The sequence below is a fragment of the Mus caroli genome, unplaced genomic scaffold (genome assembly GCF_978045245.1).
Source record: "Mus caroli unplaced genomic scaffold, Mus_caroli_1 scaffold_14, whole genome shotgun sequence".
Classification (NCBI taxonomy): domain Eukaryota; kingdom Metazoa; phylum Chordata; class Mammalia; order Rodentia; family Muridae; genus Mus; species Mus caroli.
In genome coordinates, this window is record NW_028227269.1 from 27,972,999 (window position 1) to 27,997,614 (window position 24,616).

At 45.1% G+C, this 24,616-nt stretch overlaps 1 long non-coding RNA gene across 1 annotated transcript in view; it reads left to right on the forward strand.

Annotated features, from left to right (window-relative positions):
• The first annotated feature begins 841 nt into the window (after window positions 1-841).
• The window catches only part of LOC147001211 (uncharacterized), a 41,226-nt gene continuing 17,451 nt past the window's right edge, over window positions 842-24,616 (forward strand). The window contains exons 1-2 of the long non-coding RNA XR_015045205.1: window positions 842-1,003; window positions 4,705-4,793. This is a non-coding gene — a long non-coding RNA (uncharacterized LOC147001211). The remainder of the gene's footprint in view (window positions 1,004-4,704; window positions 4,794-24,616) is intronic.

The window sequence follows — 24,616 nt, forward strand, 5'->3', positions numbered from 1 at the left end:
TCTCAGTCTCAATTTTAGTCTTTCTAAGATAGGAAGGAACAGTGTGTACATTCACAGAAAGTTCCTTTGGTCACCCTTGGTCATAAGAGACAGGGGGGAAGAGGAACCAAGAAATTCGTAAAATGGTCTTTTTCAATCCAGCTAAGTTGGTGGTGGTACCATTATATGTTAATGATCTAGATTCACCAATTAATAGAAGTGACCAACAGAATAGTAGCTTAGTAGGAAAAGGAAGAGCCTTCAACTATGTGCCATTCCACAGAGCCACACTTTCAAGGTCCACTGGGGGAGATTGTGGAAGGATAAGCAGCAATGCGAGGTGAATAGTGAGGATAGACAACTAGAGTGTTTGTTTTAGTGCCAGATAAAATAGTTTTTATGGCAATAATATTGCCAGGGACAAAAAGAGACATTCCATAATGACAGCAAGGTTGTCAGGAAGTCATTGTCTCTAACAGTGTTCAATCACCAAGTAGTATAGAAATGGGCAGAGTTCAGATTTTTCACAAAGCAAGGGATTTTAACACTCCCCACCTGGCATCATTAATAGAATATTTAAAAAAGAGAGAGAGAAGAAAAGAAAGGAAGGAAGGAAAAGAAAACAGTTGCCACTGAACACTAGCAATTTCCATGATTATAGATTCTAGAGTATAGAGCTCCTCTCCTAACCGTTATTCAGAGTGCATTGCCTCTGAGGGCACAAGGGCACTTGGCAAGGGTTGGTGTGTCATCCAGTGGGGGAGGGGAAGAACCAATGAGAGGATGAGAGGCGAGCAGGTGTGTTTGTAATTCCTCCTGAGGGCTGGGAGAAAGTGGGATCAGCTGAGATTGAGCCAGACCATTAAGCAGAGAAGTTTTGCTTTGCCCTTCTCTGAGCATGGTCAGATTGGTCACTGCATGTCAGCCTGCTCTCTTCTCTCATTGTTAAGGATGTAAAGCTCTGACTCTATAGCCTACAGATGAGGAGTGCCATGAAATCAAATCTCTCCAAGAGCAGAGGCAGGTAAGGGATATGGTTGCTTTTCCCACTCTCTAGGAAGATGTGTAAGTACACAGACTCCTGAGTGTTCCCTTTCGGGGTTATGATACACCTTTGGCATGAAAGCTCTCTCATGTGGAGAAGGAACGAATCTGCATATTTGACTATTTCTCCTGGAGATGGCTTCAAATCAGCCCTTATGTGTCTTACAGACTCGGGCTGGCATTTGAAATCAGAGCTTCTCAAGCCTTAGTATGCTTAGAAGTCATCTGTAGATCTTAAAAAGTGCACCTATCCAAGTATCTGATTGTCTGTACACTGAAGAGAGGGGGGATAGGTGAATGGTTAGAGTTAATATTCACTGGGTTTCAAATACCTCCTAGAAAACTTGCCTAGTGCTTCATTTCAACATTTATCTACAGCTAGAACAGCCCCTCAGCAAGGAATCTGGCCTTAGAGATCTTAGAACCTGTGCCCAAGTTCACTAGGCTTAGCGAGGACACACTCTGCACAGCTTCAGTGTTAGGTATGGAGGAAACTTTTGGGCTACAATTTCAACTAGCACTTTTCTGGGACCCCTCAATTCTTGTCTACCAGGCTGGCTGGAGTCTAGCCATATCTTACTGCTAATGGCTTTGAATGGACCTGTTCAAGAGAGTCTCCTGTGCATGTCTAGGTCTCTGACTCAGAACATCATGGTAGCATGGATTTCTTGTGATGGGAGCACTTGAACTTGACACTGGCACATGAAAAACCCAGAGCTTTCCCCGAAGAGCTGGTTTGTTGAAGAGTTATGAACGTTGTCTCGCCACATGCAGGTCCTTCCTAGCTGGGGGACTTTGGCTTGTCCAAATGGCTCCCATTCCAAGTTTATTCGAAATCCATGTTAGATAAATGATACATGGTTCATTCCTTGAATGTTCATGTGCTGGTAGCTTAGTTACACACACACACACACACACACACACACACACACACACAGAGAGGTAGTAGGACCTTTGAGAGGGTCCATGTGAAAAATGAAAAGAGAATGGGCCAGTATCTTCATTAATGGACTTGTATGTTTCATGGTTTGTTTGTTGAGATCATGTTTCACTCTTGAAGTTTAGGGTTGCTTAGAACTATTATGTAGCCCAGGTTGGCATTGAAGTTGCACACTTGGGTTAAGATTCCTTCTGAAGAGTGAATGAATGAATGAGTGAATGAATGAATGAATGACAACATATTCAGTGCAGTGCCAGCAGGTACAGGAGCCACAGAGGCTGGTACAGGGCCATCTTTGGCCAAATTCTACACGTTAGATTTGGGTGACTATTTATTTAGTGGACCTCAGGCATATGAGTACCAGATGTAGAAAGTCTTTGCAGCAAATCTAGGGCACCTGGCTTCTTTGTAGCCTGGACCATAGCCCAGGTCATGACCTCTGCAAAGAACCCTGGTGTCCCCAGCACAGCAGCTAGTGATCGACTACACTAAAATGTGGACAGACTCTACTGGAGTTTGCTGTGAGAGGTTCATTCTCTTCCTTAAGATCTGGTTCTAATTTTGAAAATAATCTTTTGTTTACATTTTTTGTATCAACAACAGTGTTACCCTCAGGAAGAACCTCGAGATGGAAGTGAGCTCATTGTGAGGAAACTTGGAAGGACAACCCCAGCGGAGACTCTGGGGCTGGCAAGGAGAGTGGGGCACTTGAGGCTGCACAGCCACGTGGCCTCCAGTGGCACCAAAACCCTGTTGTGGATGCCACATTTGTGTCTTAGTTGTTCTGTGACACTCGTGTGCAGCTCAGCATCTCTGAATCTGATTGTATCTGCAAAATGATGAACATCAGCTCTAGGCCAAGGGTCATTTTCAGGATTTAGTGAATAGACATTTGGCACGGAGCCTGTAAGTCATTGCTCTGCCACTGATATTTTACCATGTGCACACTTTTCTGTCTCTCTGTCTTGTACATTACTGTCGCATGTTACTGACCTTGCCTAATAACCTCAGGAGAGAAAATGGCCTTAAGCAAGACCCTAGATGTTGTGTATGTGTGTGTATGTGTTCATGTGTACATGGGTGTACATGTAAGAAATGTGTGTGTGTGTGTGTGTGTGTGTGTGTATGTGTGTGTTTGTGCTCACATGTGAACACATGCCTTTCCCCTTAAGACTCTTAGGCAGGGTTAGGAGGACCTGGCCCTCCCCATACACTTGGCTAGAGGTCAGGTATTATTACAAATCACTGAAAACAATTGTTTACTGGGGAGGAAAGTCCTGACAATCATCCCTCAGTATTTTCTTCTTAAATGACAGAGCAATTTGGCTACTTGATTAGCAGCTGTCAGACGACCTATGCACCCCTTTCCCCATGGCTGCTCCCCGGGAGTGAAACTCAACAGTGACCTCATATTCAGTGCAGTGCCAGCAGGTGTGTCAGGACCAATTGCTGTCTTTACAAAGTTCCCAGGTCTGAGGCTGTGAAGGAAATTGTAGGACCACTCCAGCTGGAGGTAACAAGAGCAGGTTCAGCCCCATTATTTCCAGGTGCCAGGAGAGCAATCGACCATACAGCCACTTCTTGGTAGTTCTTCAAACTGTCAGTTGGCTGCTTTCAACATTCCTGCATCTAGAGGAGAATCTGATCCAGGTATCTACACCTGGAAGAGACTTCAGACCAGCCGCAGACACCTCCGAGAAACTTCTCTGAAGTTAGGTGAAGGAATGCAGCTGTAGTGGCCACTGTCCCAACATGCTTTTGTCTTGAGAAGCTTCATTCTTGCTGTGACAGATCAAAGACCCTTAGATGACCCCGCTTGCAGCCTCTCCACAAAACTCCATGCACAGCAGCTGTGGGTTTCATCATAGCATTCTTCAATCTGTTGTGGGAGAAGCACTTCTCCCACCATGGCAGTGCACACACACTACAAACTGGAGAAACTGCTCCTTTTATTCTCTGGGCAGCAGCTGGAGACCTCCCTCCTTTGCACTGCCCCTATGCAGAGGCCAAGGTTCCAATGAGTGGTTATATTGCCTGCCTGTGGTCTTTCATTATAATCAGAGTGGGCTGTGGTGGTTACATAAACCGAAAGCTTCCGGGGTTGGAGCATATCCAAGCCCCAGATTCACTTGTCCATCTCTCCCTAGCACATCCCTCATCCTCATCTTCAAAATATTAGCTCCCCAGGCATCTAGAAATGGTGGGGTTGAGGCTGCTTTTGCTGTCTCCAACCCTGCAATTTCCTTCACAGCTACAGACTTGAGATTTTTAGAAGGACAGTAATTGCTCCTGCCCAGTCTTCACATCACAGGTCACTGTTGAGTTTCACTCCCTGGCAACAGCCATGGGGGAAGGGGTGCACAGGGAGTCTGACAGATGCTAATCACATAGCCAAACTGCTCTGTCCTATAAGAGGAAAAATACAGAGAGATGATTGTCACAAAAACTTAGCAAGACCTTGGTCTTCATGAAGAACCCAGTTAAGTACATCAGGGGGTCCCTAGCTCTCCAGTCTCCTAAGGACATGGTCTGTGAGGTAAACACCAACCTCACAGGGGAAAAAATGGGTTTATGCACCATGAGTGCTGCCCATTTGTAAAATTTAGCCTAGCTATATAAACACCCACATAGGTAATTATTTTATGCATATGTTTATATAATGTCTTGTTTTGTTTGGGGCTGATACAACAGAGGGGCTCAGAGTGGGTACATTTACAAAGATCTTTTTTTTTTTTTCATAGAGATTTGTTTCTAATAGTTCTGGAGCCTGGGAAGTCCAAAGCTTCAGCTGGGAAGGGCCTTCTTCAGCAGAGGGTAGGAAAGAAGGAAGGTAAGAAAACAAGAGAGGGTCCTCTGCCCTGATCTGAAAAACAGCAGACCCATCACGCTATTGTTCATCAGTGAGGACAGATGCTCTTAAAGACCCTTCCTCTCAACACTGTTGCCAAGGAGACGGAGGTTCTGACACAAGAACTGTCAGTGATTCAGTATATCCTAGGAGTGTGGAGTAGGTATTTATGGTGCTTGTCAATGTGCCATGGCCACCTCTGGGCTTGTAGATTTGTGGGGGGTTTATCCATGTCTTTGACAAAACTGCAGCAAGGCAGAAGCAGGTAAAGAGGTGGGTGGGCATACAGCACAGGTACTTAAGGTTCCAGAGTTGGGCTCTGCTGTGTGCAGTGTCCCAGGATTCTTGGGGAACATTTGAACTCATAGTTGGACAGGAAGGAAGGGTGGTGGTGGTGGTGGGTGGGAGGTCGGTGTGCTTGTATTCCTAACTGGTCTTCCCAGTGCTGTGTTTAGATTCCAGTAAACAAACGTCTGAGCCTGTCTCTTGCACCACTGGCTCTTGTATGGGGGTCACAATGCCTCCCCAAGGATGGCAAGGAAGAAGCATATTGAATCAGCTACAGCTTGAGGCTTGGTGTGACTAATGTTCCTGGTTCGGGAACATGAATGCTCTGACATCACCCTGCACATCTGGGGAGAATCCAGTCTGCTCAGAAGGACTTTCTTCTCCCAATTGTTTGACCAACAAATGTTGCAAATCGTCCCCATTAGAAATGTTTACTAGTAACTGAGACAGGCCTCTGTTTAGGCTAGGGCGTCTCAAGGCTGGTTCCCAGGCTAGCAGCACCAACCAAGCACCTGTTGAGATATGGGGTCCAGGTCACTCTGACCTATGGACAGAGACTCTGGGCATGGTGCCTTGGATGTGTGTGTAACAGGTATGACCCAGATGCCCAGTGAGGTTTGAAGGGCAGTAAACACATCAGCTGGTGATAGCACCCTTTAAATAAGAATAAAAGCTGGACCTGATGGTTCTCACTTGTCATCCCAGCTACTAAATCAGGCTGAGGCAGACAGTCATGAGTTTAAGCTGTTCTGAGCTGTTAGGAAGGCCTTGTATCAAAATATCAAGTAGGAAAAGGGGGTAGAAGTATACATAGCACAGTGGTAGCATTCTTGCCTAGCATGGGTTCAATCCAGAGTACAATCACACAGGAGAAAAAAATGGAGCTATGGATACCCAACTCTTCTCTCAAAGGGCTCTTCATGCCCTGGAACCTGAGATCTTAGCATGAACACGAACTGAACCACTGGCACGTTGCTTAGCCCACTTCCCTCAAATGTTTCTGCTTCTTACCAAGAGGGATTTTCCCCTCCTCTGTAGATTTGTGGTGGATCTGGCTTTTCCACAAGGTCCTAGGAACGTCTTCAGAAGAACTGAGACCCACCCAGGCACTATTTCCTACCCTTGAACAACACACCCCACATCACATGCATCAGTACAACTAACTTCTGCCCATCCTGTGGTCCCACCATACTTGCAGCATGGGAAACAAGGGCATCCATGATGAGACCTCTGGCCCTATGCTGTTGACTCATTTGTATTGCCAGAGGCAGATAAAGTATGTTTCGATATACCCGGTAGCAGCAGAGGCATTCTGAAGTATTTCCCAACCTAGCCTTAGCCTCCTGTGAGCTTCCCATCCACTGTGGCCCAGCTGCTACCTCCACGTGAGGGTATTGAACTCCAGGCGGCTCACTATATCCAGGACAGATATCTGGATTCTCCTCACATTGCCCCTACCACACCCCTCATCTCAGTCATCTGTTGGTCCTTCTGACGTCAGACCTTAGGCAGGAGAGTGAGCTATGCCTCCTGTTACTACAGTAAGCCCTTGCCGGCTACCATCAGCTTTGTGGCTTCCGGGGCTGTCACTGCTCTTCTCTGAGTCATTCGGGCAGCTCTCGTGGAAATGGCCCTCCACACTGTGCTAGGAGGCCTTGGTTCCCTCTGTGGCATCATTTTTATATTTATGCCCAGGGATACCCCTCACAGACGTGGTCTACGAGTACAGGCAATGTGTACTTAGGCAACCGATACCCCAGCTCTGATTCCCTTGCTCTTCTCCATCCTCCACCATTGACAGGCCATTCAGTTCTGGAAGGTTGTTCAGAATATATCACAGGGATCCACTAATGGTATTTTCTGCTTCCATGTAGCTGGCCCTACCTCTCACTGGGCCATCTCTATGGTGCTCAGTGGCTAGAGTACTTACTGTCACTTCTTAATAATGGTCACGACAGTATTTGTCACCCAGAGCTGATCTTGCCAACCAAGGGATCCTTAAACTACCCGAGAACAACTGTAGTGATTATCATCATCAGGGTGAGGGGTGGAGACCAGAGATGCAGCTGTGCACCCTACCACATAGCATGCCAGGAGTGTTGGTGAAGAGAACCAAAAACCAGACAGGTTGGCTCCCTTGAAGCCCTTTGGTACTCCTTTGCTCAGAGGACAATATAAGTTACTTTGCATAGTTTGTATGTTGTGTGGTTCTGTTCAAAACCTTGTCCACAGCCCTGTCTCTTGTAAGGGAGGCTCAGGCTCTGAATAGACACACAATTTGGGGTTTACTGCCCTTACTCAGAGGAGCAGTGAGTAGGCTGCTCATTTTCTTATATCACATATTAAAGTATACACATCACATCATGAACACAGGATCATGACTTCATTTCCTTCCGAGATTCATAGACTACACGAAGAGCTTCCTCCTTCCAGTCTGTTACCAGGTCTCAATAGTTTACAATACTGCCTTGTGCTGAAACCCTTTCCCTTCCATTGATTTGTTTACGTCATTCGGTTGCCAGACTCCCACATATGGCTGGATTGTTTCATTGAGTATTGAGACAGCAATGCACTTTTTCTCTCAAAAACAATCCAGACCTGTGTAGCAAGGCTTTAATAGTAGCAGGACAGCTGATCTATCCCCATAATGGTGAGCCACGGCTCATGTTCTCATTGTGGCTACTGAGGCTCCTGCCATTATTTATGTGTTTCAAACAGCAAGGAGAGAGGAGGGCCAAATACATTGAAGAGATTATTGGATTTGTTGTCTATTTAGCAGATCTGTAGAAATCTATTGGGTACTTTTCTTAGGGACTCAAGAATGAGCTATGTCCTTCTGAAGTGGTAAGATACTGTCAAGAAACAACTCATACTTATCCAGCTTGTCATAAATACAGTCTTTTAGGTGAGTCTATCACTTGCAGGTGGTGGAGGACTATGGATGACTACATTCATGCCAGTGACCTCAGGATACCCATCTAGCTCCCATTTTACCTCTATGAGGATCTAAGGCAAAGGGTCACTACTGGACTTAGGATGGGCTACGATTATGGTTCCCAGTAATAGCATAACTGATATAAACCCAGCCTTACAGACACCTGGGATTAAGGGAGCTATAATCTCAGATAGCCAGGCACACACAAAATCAGGCTCCTTGTTCTTCTCTGAGATTCTGCTGTCTTGGAAAACACTGTTTGGCCCTGGGAAGGTGTATTAGCTAATATTAGTCTCTAGAAGAACAGAACTGATAGAATCTCTCTCATATATATATATATATATATATATATATATATATATATATATGTATATATATATTATATAAGAGAGACAGACAGACATATAGATATTCATATATACATGAAATGGAAATAATATATATGACAGACAGACATATAGATAGATATAGATATTCATATATATGAAATAGAAACTTATTAGAATGTCTTACAGGCTGTAGTCTGGCTAGTCCAACATTGGCTGTCTCCTGTTTAAGAATCCAATATTGTTCAGTCCATAGGCTGGATGTCTTAGCTGGTCTTCAGTGTATATTAGAATCCCAAAGAAGTAGGCTCTCTAATGCCTAATACCATCAAAAGAATGCTTTGGCATCAGTGCAGACGAACTTGCCAGCAAGAGTGAAGGCAAGCAGGCAAAAATCAAAAGCTCCCTTCTTTTATATAGATTGCCACCAGAACACGTTGCTTATATGTAGGGTGAGTCTTCATACCTCCAATGATCCAATCAAGGAAAACCCCTCACAAGTCCAGCAATTTGAGTTTTAGATGATTCCAGGTACAGTCAGGTTGACAAGATTAGTTATCACAGAGCAGTGTGCTTTTTAGTAGTCTGGAAGCTAGAAGAGTTAGAATAGTGTCCTGTTGCTAGATGGATTTCTTTCAGTGGACCTGTCTCCATACAAAAGCATACTCCTAACCTCTCCTCACCTCTCTCCACATCTGAGGCACTGATCTACCCTGTAAAATGTCTGAGAAAGAGAAGTTTGTAGATGCTACACATGAGACTGATGGTCAAGTTTGTGCTGGAAAGAAAGGGGGAGCTGCCACCAACCTGTCTAGAGTTTTGTCTGAATGGATGCTTTCAGGAGAAAGCCTGAGTTGGTTCTGTTCAGAACCTGTGGCCTTGAGCCCTGTTTCCAGAGTACAGAGTCTCCGGAAACCTCTGTTAGGGTCTCATTTCTGATTCACTTTTGTGCTTTTGCTCACTCAAGATCTAGATCTGGCCTCAATGTCTTCCGAGCACAGGGCAGACAAGGAGCACCGAGTTCCACTTCTTCATCCTGCAGCACCAGCTGGAGACACTTCAATGGCCCCTTTGCTCTATGAGTGCTGGAGACTGACTAGGTATTGGTGAATGAAATTTGTGGGAAGCAGTTTCCTCCAGCCTAGGTGAGGACCAGCCAGCTCCTGAGGGTTCTTGATGAGTCAGCTTCATAGTCCAGACTCTCCTGGACCTCGCACAGAAGTATGGTGCAGCCCAGGCCTCGTGGCGTGTTAGTATTTTAAGACACATAAACACAGGCTGAGAGCTAGTCTGATCTCCATTTCCAACCACACAGTACCACAGATGGGTGAGTTATGAAAACAAAAACAAAAACAAAAACAAAAACAACCCTTATTTTGTCCCGTGGTACTGGAGACTCAAGAATGAGGGGTTGCATCTGGTGATGATGTCTTGCTGGCAATTATAAGACGCTACAGTGCATTATGTTCTGGTGACAGTACACAGTGTGTGTGTGTGTGTGTGTGTGTGTGTGTGTGTGTGTGTATGTATGTGTGTGTTCTAGACTCCTGTCCTCTTCCTATAAAGCCATTACAATTTAATCACAGCTCCATCCTAGTGACCTTATCAAACCGCAAACACTTCCCACGGGCCCGATTATTAAATCCCATAGTTGGGTTTTCTTTTTTTTCTCTTCACATCTCACAGAGGGATTAGTTTCAACACAGGAAGACTTGAGAGACCCACACAAATTCCATCCAACTCAAAGCAAGCTGTCATAACCAAGCAACTCAGACAGGCAGCTCAAACAACGCAGATGTTTTCTCACCATTGAAGGCCAAAGTTGGAGATGAAGATGCTGGCAGCTTCCTGTCTCCTGAGACTCCCTCACTGGCCTGTGAAGGGCATCTTTTCCAGTGTTTTCACGTGATGGTCCCTCTGTATTTTTCTGTGTCCTGACCTCTCTGTAAGGACCCCAGTTGCCTGGATACAAGAGTGACCTCCTTTCAACATAATCACCACTGTAAACTCCTACTTCCAAGGACAGTTACACTCTTGGGTGCTGGGTCTGAGATCCCAACTTAGGTGTTCAGGGCACAGTACAGACCTTAAAGATGGACAAGGCTGGAGTAGAGGATGCCAGCCACAGATTGAGTTTGCTTGTACGCACCTGGAGCAAGAGAAGAGTGCTTTACCTAGAGCTCAGGCAACTTTGCCCACCTACCTCTTAGCCCAGCTGCTCACCAGCCCAGCCTCTGGTCCCAGCTACCCTCCTTACCCCACTACCCACCATGACCCAGTCATGCTTCCCTGCCTTAGCCTCCCTGTTGGCCTATTGTCTCCCTGGCTTAGCATCATTAGCATCACCCAGCTGGCCTCACATGCTGACACCCAGCTCCAGTTGGGGTCTTCAGTCTTCCTCTGCTGTTCACAGGAAGAATTAGACAAGGATAATAGACTTTGCTTTCCTCAGTTTCCCTACCTGTATCTTTGGGTATGAACAAGGTGATCTAGATTTCCATGTGGGTATACCCAAGTGTCTCTGGCCACAAAGGAACAGTTCAGGGACTCCAGTGACTATCAGCCAGGATGGTGACAGAATGCATGTCCCAGGGACTCATGGATGCCAGGGAGAACATGGTCCCTGATTCATCCTAGCACCAGCTGGAGCCTCTGTGGCTTGGGAAGAAACCAGATTGTCTCTTGGGAAATGAGATCTTGCTTGGACTCAGAGTTAGACTTGATCCTCCTGCTGTGTAGAAATGGACATTCCTGTGAGAAACTCCCTGTGCACAGTGACCTAGCCTTGACCTGAGGGCAGAGAAATGCAGTCTTTATTAGTCCAGTGTGTGTGCATGTGTGTGTGTGTGTGTGTGTGTGTGTACATGCACATGAGTATGTGTCTCTCTGTGCTTGTATACAGTGCATGGGGGTACATGGGGGAGTCCTCTTTGGACAGAAAATGCATCTTTAGAGAATGACTCATTGATTTGGGATAACCTCAACACCCGCCTTCTCAGTACAGTGTCCACAAAGGCCATGAAGCGTGGGAAATGTGTAGCTAGGCAGCTTAGGGTGGCCTGGCAGGGCAGCCAGAGCAAAGAGCCAGGGAGGCCCCTGTTCTCTCTAAGCCTATTTTCAACAAAAGACTTTTGTTTTTCTCTCCAAGCCCCTGTGAGCCATGTGGAACCAGAGGGCCAAAGTCTCTGCTGTGGTACTTTCCAGGGAGAGGTGCCAAAGAAGGCTGAGACACTGTGGTCACAGCTGTCCCACAGATGAAGTGGGTACCCCTGAACAATGGGGTGGTAAGCATGGAGGCTAGATATTAATGAGGCTCCCAGCTAATTTGGGAGAACCTAGCATCCTTTCAGAATATCCTGATGGAGTTAAGTGAGGCGCTTAGTGAAATGCCTGCCCCAACTAAGGCAGGGAGGCAGAAAAGGCGCTCACACATGCCAGTGGCCTGCCTTCACTTTCCAGGGGAGTCTGTATTCTTGGCTTCCTGTGGTAACCTGGAACTTTATTTGCCCAGTAGGCAGGGTCTGGGGCCAGGGAAGGTTGGCCTTGTTCCATGTCTCTGCAGGGGCAAGGCCTGGGATGGTGCCTTCCTAAAACTGATACCTCCTTGAAGTGTCAAAAGAGACACTTTAAAGTTTAGGTTCAACTGAAGTGAACAGCTCTGGGCTGAGTTCTGCATCAAACCTTGAAGACTGTAATGGTTTGCCAAGAGGAGAGTGTTTCTCATCATGGGAGTTTCCTTTATGGTCATTCCCTACATGTTTTGATGTCCAGGGACCCCTCTGCCTGTCCCCAAAGTATAGCTTTCCTATGGAGCTTGGCATGGTGGAGACCCTGGGAGATGGGGAGGAGAAATGGCATGATGAGCTGTCTGTTCTGCTGCTCTGCAGATGGACTGTCCTCCTGATAGCTACTCAGCTACTTGGCCTCTCCACAAACACCTCAGTGGACAGCCTGGTCCTGGGAGGTGTGTGCTAATCCGTTCCGTGGTTAGCAGAAGAAACTCGAAAAGCCATGTTCATATTGACTCAAATGTGAGGTGTGAGGTGTGCTGTTTACTTGAAGATTTGGAATGCGGTTCCTGGTGGTGTGTTGGTGAACCTAGATTTATGAGGAAAGCTCCCATGGCCATAACTGAATGCTAATAGCTTCTTAGACATAGCTCTGGGCTGTGCGGAGCTCACCCACCAAGGACACTCAGGCTGGCAGCCTCATGGTTTTCTCCACTAGACTTGCTGTTATTGCACAGCTGGCACCCTTTCTGTTGACATTCGGGCTCTTACTAGTGGGAGTGACCATGCCCAGACAACCAGAGGTCTGCTGAAGTCAAGAGCTGCTGGGAGCTCTGTAAAGCAAGGGCCAGAGTTCCAGAAGAGAAACACTTTTCCAATGTTTACCCAAATCCCCAAGATTACATGGAAAGTGGGGCTAGCCTATCCATGGGGGAGGGTCCAAGCCCCAGCTCAGGGTCAGAGAGGGACCTTATAGATCAAAAGTCTATAAGTCCTCTATAAGTCTGTGATGGATATTTTTAAGTCTACTTGACATAAGCCAAAGTCATCTGGGGGGGGGGCGACCTCAATTAAGAAAATGCCTATATAAGATCAGGCTGCAGGCAAGCCTGTTAGGGCATTTTCTTAATAAGTGATTGGTGAGGAGGGCACAGCCCATTGTAGGTGGTACCATCCCGAACTGGTGGTTCTGAGTTCTGTACGAAATCAGACTGGAAAAACCCACAAGGAGCAAGCCAGTAAGTATCACTCACTCTTTCATGGCCTCTGCATCACTCCAGGCTCCAGATTCCTGCCCTGTTTGGGTTCCTGTTCTGACGTCCTTTGATGATAAACTGTGATGGGGAAATATAAGCTGAATAAGCCCTTTCCTCCTCAAGTTACTTTGGTCATGGTGTTTCATCACAGTGATGGTAACTCTGGCTAAGCTAGAGGCTGGCTAACATGGAAATCTATCTGTAGAATGATTCTTCAGCCTGGGCTGTTGTTTGTGAAAGCAAATGCCGTGGCCCTCAGTTTCCTCAATGTCTCTGCTGCCTGGCTCTCTCCCAGGTGCTAGGATGGTCAGTCCCCAGGATGCCGTAACCAGGGTGTATATCTTTGGAGGTTGTCAAGGAAAGATCGGAGCGGAGACAGAGATGAATAGAAGATAGTAGAGTTCCCCAAGAGGCTATTGAAGTGTTCCTTGCTGTGTGTGAAATAGGCCTAGGAAAGGCTTTCTCTGGGAAGAGACCTGGAAGCATGGGGGAGCACACTCTCTGAGCATCCATCTGCTTTCCATCATTGCACCAGATGTTACATCTACAGACACCTGGGATGAGGGAGGCAGGGAGCATAGGAAAAGAAGACCTTTCCAAAGATACAGAGAGAGACGATATTGCTTTAGTGTGTGTGTGTGTGTGTGTGTGTGTGTGTGTGTGTGTGTGTGTGGTTTTTCTGCACAGGCACAGGGGCGGAGGGACAGCAGAGCAGAGTCAGAGGCACAGGTGATCAAAGTCTGCCTTGCTCAGGATTGCCTGTGTGCTACCTGAACTCTGAAAGAAGAGATGTGGGTAAAGCTAAAGACCTTGCAGATGTCCTAAGATGGGTGTCGGTGGAAGGGAGAGCATCTGGGATCATCCACGGTGCTGTTTCCATCATGGGAACAGGATGCATAGAAATCCTCACCTTTTCTCTAACCAGCCCCTGCTGCTCCAACAGTGAGAAAGCCCTTGGCAGAAGAGCCCCAAATGCATCATCTCCATCAGGATAGAGGGGGACAGGATACAGGCCAGGGGATCCAACAACAGGCTGACTCACAGCTGGAGAAAACTTTGGCGGTATTCGTGGGTGAGGGAGCTGACACTTTCAGTCTTTTTCATCCCATACAGCAAGGGACACAGATTTCAGAGTAGGTAACCCTGCTTCCCTGACAGAGTGGAGCCTGCTCTGCCTTTGGTGTTCCACAAGGTGGCAGCATATGCTCAGAGTCCTACCTGGTAAGAGGCTGGCACTCGTTTGTGCTGTAAAGGCCTGCTCTGCCAAGGCAGGAGGGACTGGAGGGCTGGCCACCAATGAAGAGGATCCTGGAGTTAACCCTGATCTTTAACAGCTGTGTTTCAGCAGTGAGGCCTGGGAAGGAAAACCAAACTGAAAACTGTGCTATAATGTGGTGCTTCCTGTGTCTGGAGAGTGGAGGAATCATGACAGCGCTCCTCTTTGTGAATTTTTTGATGTACAGGCCAATGCTCTCCTAAAAGAGGAAGGAAAGCCCACCAGAACTAAGTCCATCAGGGTAGAAGGAATCCTGGTCTGCTTAGCCCTGTAAACAGGAGAAAAAGAATACATGACTATTTACTAAAATCTGGACCCTCCAAACTGTAGCAGCAGGCCAGTTAACAGAAGAGCCTGGTTTCTTGGGTTCCTGGTCCCTCAGTATGCCTCAATGTAGCTACAAGACATTTTGTTTAAGGAAACGAAGCTCTTGACTTATAGGATTTGGAGGAGGCTAATCTGGGGAGTGCTTCCTTGTGAAGTGGTGGGGCCATATTAGCCCACTAACTAGATCTCATTCAGAGGGACTTGGGAGAATTTGTTTGAGAAAGAGATAGGACAGGCTGGTCAGCGGCTGGTCTTCCAGAATTCAATTCCCAGCAACCACATGGTGGCTCACGACCATCTATAATGGGATCTGCTGCCCTCTTCTGGCATGCAGGTATATATGCAGCTAGAACACTCATACAATAAATCTTTGGGGGGGGGGGTGTGTGAAATGTGGGACAAAGGGAAGGAAATGGAGTTGGAGAAGCAGCTAAGCATATAAATTTGGCATCTGGAGGGGCCAGGTTAAACACAGCTATGTCTTTGGCTGCTATGTGCCTGATGTTTCTAACCCCACAGCTGGCTCAGAACCCCTCTAAGGAATAATACTGGGTCTTTGAGGAAATACCAGAAGACATCAAACAAAGACATGCTCAGCACACAGTAGGACGTGGCTTTGGTCAGAGTTCAGCCCAGCACACAGTAGGAGGTGGATGTGGTTCAAGTTTGGAGTTGGAGATGTGCTACAAGGACCCAGACAGTTGCCTTTCCCCTTTGCAGATAAATAAGAAACAAACAAGCCAGGTAGTGAGTGTCAACCACAACATTGAGGTGAAGCAGAGAATTCTAGCCCTCTCTGGAGGTTACAGATGAAAGAAAAGGAGTCTCTTAGAAACAAACTTGCTTGCTTGGTGTTGTCAAGGACCCTTGAAGAGCATAGCTGCCCCAGATCAGTTACTGCAAAGCAAAGAGGGTAAGGACTGCCCTTCCCGTGTGTCAGGGGAATCTTTTCCATGACAAATCCAACTCGTACAACAACTTGCACTCAACCCAGCATAATGGCCCCTGGAGCCTTTAGGGTCCTAAGAGTGGAGCTGGCTTTGATGAGCCAGTGTGCTAGGCTGGGAGGCTGACTGACTCCTTGTGAAGTGAGGCTGCAAATGAATCTGAGCACTTGGGAGACCCTGCAATGGTGAGAGTGTGTTAGATGCTGAGCACACCCTACATAGTTGCTAACAGTTCCTTAAATTTGTATTATACTGAGTTACCCAAGGCTATCATCATGCAGCTTAATATGTATTTTGAGCTATTTCCCATACTCTGCTACATCTTCTTTCTCAGCCTCCTCCATTAATTCTCTCAGATCCCCTATACTGTTTTTCTTCTATTTTGATGTCATCTGTGCATATGGGACTTTATGAATTTATAAAGCCTAAAACCCACAAATGAGAGAAAACATACACTATTTGTCTTTTTGTGACTTATGAATATGATTATTTCAAGTTGCATCCATTCGGGGAGCTAGACAGATGGCTCAGTGGTTAAGAGTCTTGGCTGCTTTTCCATAGGTCCCAGGTTCTATTCTCAGCACCTACATGAGGATGCACAACCATGGGTCACTCCAGTCATCTTCTGACCAGACATGCACATATAAGCAGGCAAAACACCCATACAAGAGAAAAATATAAAGACAGAGAAAACATTTGAGAAGAGTATTTTGGGAAGGTCTTCCTGTCTGCTGTTGGTCATGACGCATGTTAGTGCTCTACTGAGTAGCAGAAGTATGTCATTTCCATGTTAGACACCAGGGGCGCCCTTTCCCTCTGGTTGGCCAATATTAGTCTTGGGTCTGAGCTAACACACTTCGAAAAGAAGACCTGGTTTGTTGTTCATAGACCCTAAGTAGAAGCCTGCTGTATGCCAGTTGCTTGGGCATGCAGTGAACACAGCAGGTGGCTAGCTGAGAGCAAGGGTCACTTTGCAAGCTGATGCTGTACCATAAGGGACAGAGGAAGACATCTGGCTGTCCCTGCAGGGCAGAGACTCTTCTGTACTGAGTGCCCTGATGCTACCAGGCTTTCTGCCCAGCTACAGGTGGTGGCCTTTATAAGGGACCACCAAGGCTGTGCTGGAATTTGCTCCTTTATACTAAGGCCCAGAGAGACCAGTATGAAGGGGTGTTTGTGTTGAGAATGCTCTAACATGCTCACTTCAAGTTGACACACAGACTGAGACACTCACATCTCCCTTTTGGGGTACAAGGGTGTTGGACCTGAGGGAGGGAGGGACCTCAGCATGGTGTCAATGGGGGGCTGGTGTCTCAAGGGAGCTGGAGGAGTAGCTCCTAAGAGTCTGTTTCCAAAGCCTCCATTCCTCTGTGAGGAGAACTAGACCAGCCTGGAGGGAGGCATGCCCTTGACTTGCTGAAATTTGGCTCTCCCACGGAGACATACTCTTTGCTGAAGCTTCCATCTGCAGTCCCCATTTTCCACAGACAAGCAGGAGGAAGAGAAAAGACAGAGTCACCACAGACCCTGTGGACAGCTGGCCGCACTCAGGGCCAAAGCTGTTTTTTCTGAGGACACAGAGACTGGTTTTAACTTTAGGTTTACTCTTTTCCTTTTCCTCCTCTTCCTCCTCTTCCTCCTCTTCCTCCTCTTCCTCTTCCTCCTCCTCCTCCTCTTCCTCTTCCCCCCCCCTCTCTCTCTCTCTTTCTCTCTCTCTCTCTCTCTTTCTCTCTCTCTTTCTCTCTCTCTCTTTCTCTCTCTCTTTCTCTCTCTCTTTCTCTTTCTCTTTCTCTTTTTTTTCCCAGTAAAAGTGTTCTTGTTTGTTGGATGAATCAACTGCAGAAAAACCTTGGGAAGCTTGAAGATTGTCCTAATGATCTCTGTAGGTAGGAGAGAGGAAGCCACAGAGCCATGTGGGCACAGGAAGAAGTACAGCCTCTCAGAGAATCCCACTAGCCCCCTGCTGCCATCAGTTGTGCTTGCACTCTGAGCAGGAGGATGTGGGTTGGGGATAGGGAGGTAGGGTGGAGGTGGGATAGTGGTGGAAGGTTAGAGAAGGTTTCTTTTGTGTTTTTTTTTTTTTTTTTTTTTTGGTTTTTGGTTTTTGTTTTGTTTTGGTTCTTTTTTGTGTTTTTTGTTTTGTTTTGTATATTTGTAAGCAGGATTTTTTTTTCCACCATGCATTCTTTGGTGTGGCCTCTGGGAATATGGGGGAAGGGAACTCTTGGGATCTCTTGGGATCTCTTGAGAAGGACCCAACAGGATCAGCAGTGGATTAGAAGGGAACCTCTGCATATAGATGCTTTTCCAGCATCCATGTGCTCTAGAACAGTATGAGTGAGCTGTCAGAAACCAGACTCAGATAGTTTAGACAACAGAACCTCAGAGGCTCTCCTGACATGCCTTGGGTTTGGAGCACACTCTTGGAGCTATCACAGAGTCATCTGCAGCCCTGAGTGTCTTAAAGTTCTCTGAGTCCCTCCCTTTGGCATCATTGCCCATAAGACTCCCCACCCCCCCCCGGCATGCTTTGAGCAACACAGCCCAGGCTCTCCTATGACTCTCCTATGACACTCACAGGTACCCAGTGTCTGTCTGTGGGCAGTACAGGGCCCCAGCCAATTGGTGTCAGGGGAAGTATTCTAGAACTCCATTGGCTAGAGTTTTCTTCCCAGGATTCAGTAACAAAGCTGAAAAAAATCTAGCTGGCTCATTCAACTCTTTTTTTCTTTTTGAATTAATTTTTTTATTAGGTATTTTCCTCATTTACATTTCCAATGCTATCCAAAAAGTCCCTAATACACTCCCCCTCCCCACTCCCCTGCCCACCCACTCCCACTTTTTGGCCCTGGCGTTCCCCTGTACTGGGGCATATAAAGTTTGCAAATCCAATGGGCCTCTCTTTCCAGTGATGGCCGACTAGGCCATCTTTTGATACATATGCAGCTAGAGTCAAGAGCTCCGGGGTACTGGTTAGTTCATAATGTTGTTCCACCTATAGGGTTGCAGATAGGGGGCCCTGTGATCCATCCAAAAGCTGACTGTGATCATCCACTTCTGTGTTTGCTAGGCCTCCGCATTGTCTCACAAGAGACAGCTATATCTGGGTCCTTTCAGCAAAATCTTGCTAGTGTATGCAATGGTGTCAGCGTTTGGAAGCTGATTATGGGATGGATCCCTGGATATGGCAGTCTTTAGATGGTCCATCCTTTCGTCACAGCTCCAAACTTTATCTCTATAACACTTTCCATGGGTGTTTTGTTCCCAATTCTAAGAAGGGGCACAGTGTCCACACTTTGGTCTTTGTTCTTCTTGAGTTTCATGCGTTTAACAAATTGTATCTTATATCTTGGGTATCCTAAGTTTTGGGGCTAATATCCACTTATCAGTGAGTACATATTGTGTGAGTTCCTTTGTGATTGTGTTACCTCACTCAAGATGATGCCCTCCAGGTCCATCCATTTGCCTAGGAATTTCATAAATTTATTCCTTTTAATAGCTGAGTAGTACTCCATTGTGTAAATGTACCACATTTTCTGTATCCATTCCTCTGTTGAGGGGCAAAGGGGTTCTTTCCAGCTTCTGGCTATTATAAATAAGGCTGCTATGTACATAGTGGAGCATGTGTCCTTCTTACCGGTTGGAACATCTTCTGGATATATGCCCAGGAGAGGTATTGCTGGATCCTCTGGTAGTATTATGTCCAATTTTCTGAGGAACCGCCAAACTGATTTCCAGAGTGGTTGTACAAGCTTGCAATCCACCAACAATGGAGGAGTGTTCCTCTTTCTCCACATCCTCGCCAGCATCTGCTGTCACCTGAATTTTTGATCTGAGCCATTCTGACTGGTGTGAGGTGGAATCTCAGGGTTGTTTTGATTTGCATTTCCCTGATGATTAAGGATGTTGAACATTTTTTCAGGTGCTTCTTTGCCATTCGGTATTCCTCAGGTGAGAATTCTTTGTTCAGTTCTGAGCCCCATTTTTAATGGGGTTATTTGATTTTCTGGAGTCCACCTTCTTGAGTTCTTTATATATATTGGATATTAGTGCCCTATCTGATTTATGATAGGTGAAGATCCTTTCCCAATCTGTTGGTGGTCTTTTTGTCTTATTGACGGTGTCTTTTGCCTTGCAGAAGCTTTGCAACTTTATGAGGTTCCATTTATTGATTCTACATCTTACAGCACAAGCCATTGCTGTTCTATTCAGGAATATTTCCCCTGCACCCAAATCTTCGAGGCTTTTCCCTACTTTCTTCTCTATAAGTTCCAGTGTCTCTGGTTTTATGTGGAGTTCCTTAATACACTTAGATTTGACCTAGTACAAGGAGATAGGAATGGATCAATTCGCATTCTTCTACATAATAACCGCCAGTTGTGCCAGCACCATTTGTTGAAAATGCTGTATTTTTTCCACTGCATGGTTTTTTCTCCCTTGTCAAAGATCAAGTGACCATAGCTGTGTAGGTTCATCTCAGGGTCTTCAATTCTATTCCATTGGTCTACTTGTCTGTCGTTATACCAGTACCATGCAGTTTTTATCACAATTGCTCTGTAGTACAGCTTTAGGTCAGGCATGGTGATTCCACCAGAAGTTCTTTTATCCTTGAGAAGAGTTTTTGCTATCCTAGGTTTTTTGTTGTTCCAGATGAATTTGCAGATTGCCCTTTCTAATTCGTTGAAGAATTGAGTTGGAATTTTGATGGGGATTGCATTGAATCTGTAGATTGCTTTTGGCAAGATAGCCATTTTTACAATGTTGATCCTGCCAATCCATGAGTATGGGAGATCTTTCCATCTTCTGAGATCTTCTTTAATTTCTTTCTTCAGAGACTTGAAGTTCTTATCACATTCAGATCTTTCACTTCCTTAGTTAGAGTCACGCCAAGGTATTTTATAGTATTTGTGACTATTGAGAAGGGTGTAGTTTCCCTAATTTCTTTCTCAGTCTGTTTATCCTTTGTGTACAGAAAGGTCATTGACTTGCTTGAGTTAATTTTATATCCAGCTACTTCATTGAAGCTATTTATCAGGTTTAGGAGTTCCCTGGTGTAATTTTTAGGGTCACTTATATATATTATCATATCATCTGCAAAAAGTGATATTTTGACTTTTCTTTTCCAATTTGTATCCCCTTGATCTCCTTTTGTTGTCTAATTTCTCTGGCTAGGACTTCAAGTACAATGTTGAATAGGTAGGGAGTTAGTGGACAGCCTGTCTAGTCCCTGATTTTAGTGGGATTTCTTCCAGCTTCTCACCATTTACTTTGATGTTGGCTACTGGTTTGCTGTAGATTGCTTTTATCATGGTTAGGTATGGGCCTTGAATTCCTGATCTTTCCAAGACTTTTATCATGAATGGGTGTTGGATTTTGTCAAATGCTTTCTCAGCATCTAACGATATGATCATGTGGTTTTTATCTTTGAGTTTGATTATATACTGGATTACGTTGATGGATTTCCATATATTGAACCATCCTTGCATCCCTGGGATGAAACCTACTTAGTCAGGATGGATGATTGTTTTGATATGTTCTTGGATTCGGTTAGCAAGAACTTTATTGAGGATTTTTGCATCGATATTCATAAGGGAAATTGGTCTGAAGTTCTCTATCTTTGTTGGGTCTTTTTGTGGTTTAGGTATCAGAGTAATTGTGGCTTCATAGAATGAGTTGGGTAGAGTACCTTCTGTTTCTATTTTGTGGAATAGTTTGTGAAGAACTGGGATTAGATCTTCTTTGAAGGTCTGATAGAACTCTGTACTAAACCCATCTGGTCCTGGGCTTTTTTTGGTTGGGAGACTATTAATGACTGCTTCTATTTCTTTAGGGGATATGGGACTGTTTAGATCATTAACCTGATCTTGATTTAACTTTGGTACCTGGTATATGTCTAGAAACTTGTCCATTTCATCCAGGTTCTCCAGTTTTGTTGAGTATAGCCTTTTGTAGAAGGATCTGATGGTGTTTTGGATTTCTTCAGGGCCTGTTGTTATGTCTCCCTTTTCATTTCTGATTTTGTTAATTAGAATACTTTCCCTATGTCCTCTAGTGAGTCTGGCTAAGGGTTTATCTATCTTGTTGATTTTCTCAAAGAACCAGCTCCTCGATTGGTTGATTCTTTGAATAGTTCTTCTTGTTTCCACTTGGTTGATTTCACCCCTGAGTTTGATTATTTCCTGCCATCTACTCCTCCTGGGTGAATTTGCTTCCTTTTTTCTAGAGCTTTTAGGTGTGTTGTCAAGCTGCTAATGTGTTCTCTCTCTAGTTTCTTTTTGGAGGCACTCAGAGCTATGAGTTTTCCTCTTAGAAATGCTTTCATTGTGTCCCATAAGTCTGGGTATGTTGTGGCTTCATTTTCATTAAACTCCAAAAAGTCCTTAATTTCTTTCTTTATTCCTTCCTTGACCAAGGTATCATTGAGAAGAGTGTTGTTTAGTTTCCACGTGTGTGTTGGCTTTCTATTATTTATTTTGTTATTGAAGATCAGCCTTAGTCCATGTTGATCTGATAGGATGCATGGGACAATTTCAATATTTTTGTATATATTGAGGCTTGTTTTGTGACCAATTATGTGGTCAGTTTTGGAGAAGGTACCGTGAGGTGCTGAGAAGAAGGTATATCCTTTTTTTTTTAGGATAAAATGTTCTGTAGATATCTGTCAGATCCATTTGTTTCATAACCTCTGTTAGTTTCACTGTGTCCCTGTTTAGTTTCTGTTTCCATGATCTGTCCATTGGTGAAAGTGGTGTGTTGAAGTCTCCCACTATTATTGTGTGAGGTGCAATGTGTGCTTTGAGATTTACTAAAGTTTCTTTAATGAATATGGCTGCCCTTGTATTTGGAGCATAGATATTCAGAATTGATAGTTCCTCTTGGAGGATTTTACCTTTGATGAGTATGAAGTGCCCTTCCTTGTCTTTTTTGATGACTTTGGGTTGGAAGTCAATCTTATCAGATATTATAATGGCTACTCCAGCTTGTTTCTTCCTACCATTTGCTTGGAAAATTGTTTTCCAACCTTTCATTCTGAGGTAGTGCCTATCTTTTTCTCTGAGATTAGTTTCCTGTAAGCAGCAAAATGTTGGGTCCTGTTTGTGTAGCCAGTCTGTTAGTCTATGTCTTTTTCTTGGGGAGTTGAGTCCATTGATATTAAGGAAAAGTAATTGTTGCTTCCTTTTATTTTTTTTTTTTTTGTTAGAGTTGGCATTCTGTTCTTGTGGCTGTCTTCTTTTAGGTTTGTTGAGGGATTACCTTCTTGCTTTTTCTAGGACGTGGTTTCTGTCCTTGTATTGGTTTTTTTCTGTTATTATCCTTTGAAGGGCTGGATTCGTGGAAAGATAATGTGTGAATTTGGTTTTGTTGTGGAATACTTTGGTTTCTCCATCTATGGTAAATGAGAGTTTGGCTGGGTATCGTAGCCTGGGCTGGAATTTGTGTTCTCTTAGTTTCTGTATAACTTCTGTCCAGGCTCTTCTGGCTTTCATAGTCTCTGGTGAAAAATATGGTGTAATTCTGATAGGCTTGCCTTTTTATGTTACTTGACCTTTTTCCCTTACTTCTTTTAGTATTCTATCTTTATTTAGTGCATTTGTTGTTCTGATTATTATGTGTCCGGAGGAATTTCTTTTCTGGTCCAGTCTATTTCGAGTTCTGTAGGCTTCTTGTATGTTTTTGGGCATCTCTTTCTTTAGGTTTGGGAAGTTTTCTTCAATAATTTTATTGAAGATATTTGCTGGTCCTTTGAGTTGAAAATCTTCATTCTCATCTACTCCTATTATCTGTAGGTTTGGTCTTCTCATTGTGTCCTGGATTTCCTGGATGTTTTGAGTTAGGATCTTTTTGGATTTTGTATTTTCTTTGATTGTTGTGCCGATGTTCTCTATGGAGTCTTCTGCACCTGAGATTCTCTCTTCCATCTCTTGTATTCTGTTGCTGATGCTCACATCTATGGTTCCAGATTTCTTTCCTAGGGTTTCTATCTCCAGCCTTGCCTCAATTTGGGTTTTCTTTATTGTGTCTACTTCCCTTTTTAGGTCTTGGATGGTTTTATTCAATTCCATCACCTGTTTGGTCTGGTTTTCCTGCAATTCTTTAAGGGATTTTTGTGCTTCCTCTTTAATGTCTTCTACCTGTTTAGCAGTGTTCTCCTGTATTTCTTTAAGTGTGTTATTAAAGTCCTTCTTGATGTCCTCTACCATCATCATGAGATATGCTTTTAGATCAGGGTCTAGCTTTTCCGATGTGTTGGGGTGCCCTGGATTGGGCAAAGTGGGAGTGCTGGGTTCTGATGATGGTGAGTGGTCTTGATTTCTGTTAGTATGATTATTACACTTACCTTTCACCATCTGGTAATCTCTGGAGTTAGTTGTTATAGTTGTCTCTGTTTAGAGATTGTTCTTCTGGTGATTCTGTTAGCCTCTATCAGTATACCTGGGAGACAGGCTCTCTCCTCTGAGTTTCAGTGGTCAGAGCCCTCTCTGCAGGCAAGCTCTCCTCTTACAGGGAAGGTGCACAGATATCTGGTGTTTGGACCTCCTCCTGGCCGAAGATGAAGGCCCAAAACAGGACCTTTCCCTGAAGCTGTGTTGCTTTGGTGGGTCACAGAAGCTGTCAGCTTGTGTGGTGCACACTCTCACCTGTGCAGACTATGTTCGGTGGAGTACTGGAACCAAGATGGCTACCGCCAATCTAGAGGCAAAAGCCTCCTGGGCCGGGTGGACACCTGTCCTCTGGCCAGGAAGGTGGCCACATGTCTGGGGCCCGAAAAGGGTGCTGCCTCAGTAGCTCTGTGGCTCCTGCCTGTCCCAGAAGCTGTCAGCTTCTGTGGCGCACACTCTCACCTGTGCAAACTAAGTTCAGCGGAGTCCGGGAACCAAGATGGCTCCCGCCGATCCTGAGGCAAAGGGCTCTTGGGCCGGGTGGACACCTGTCCTCTGGC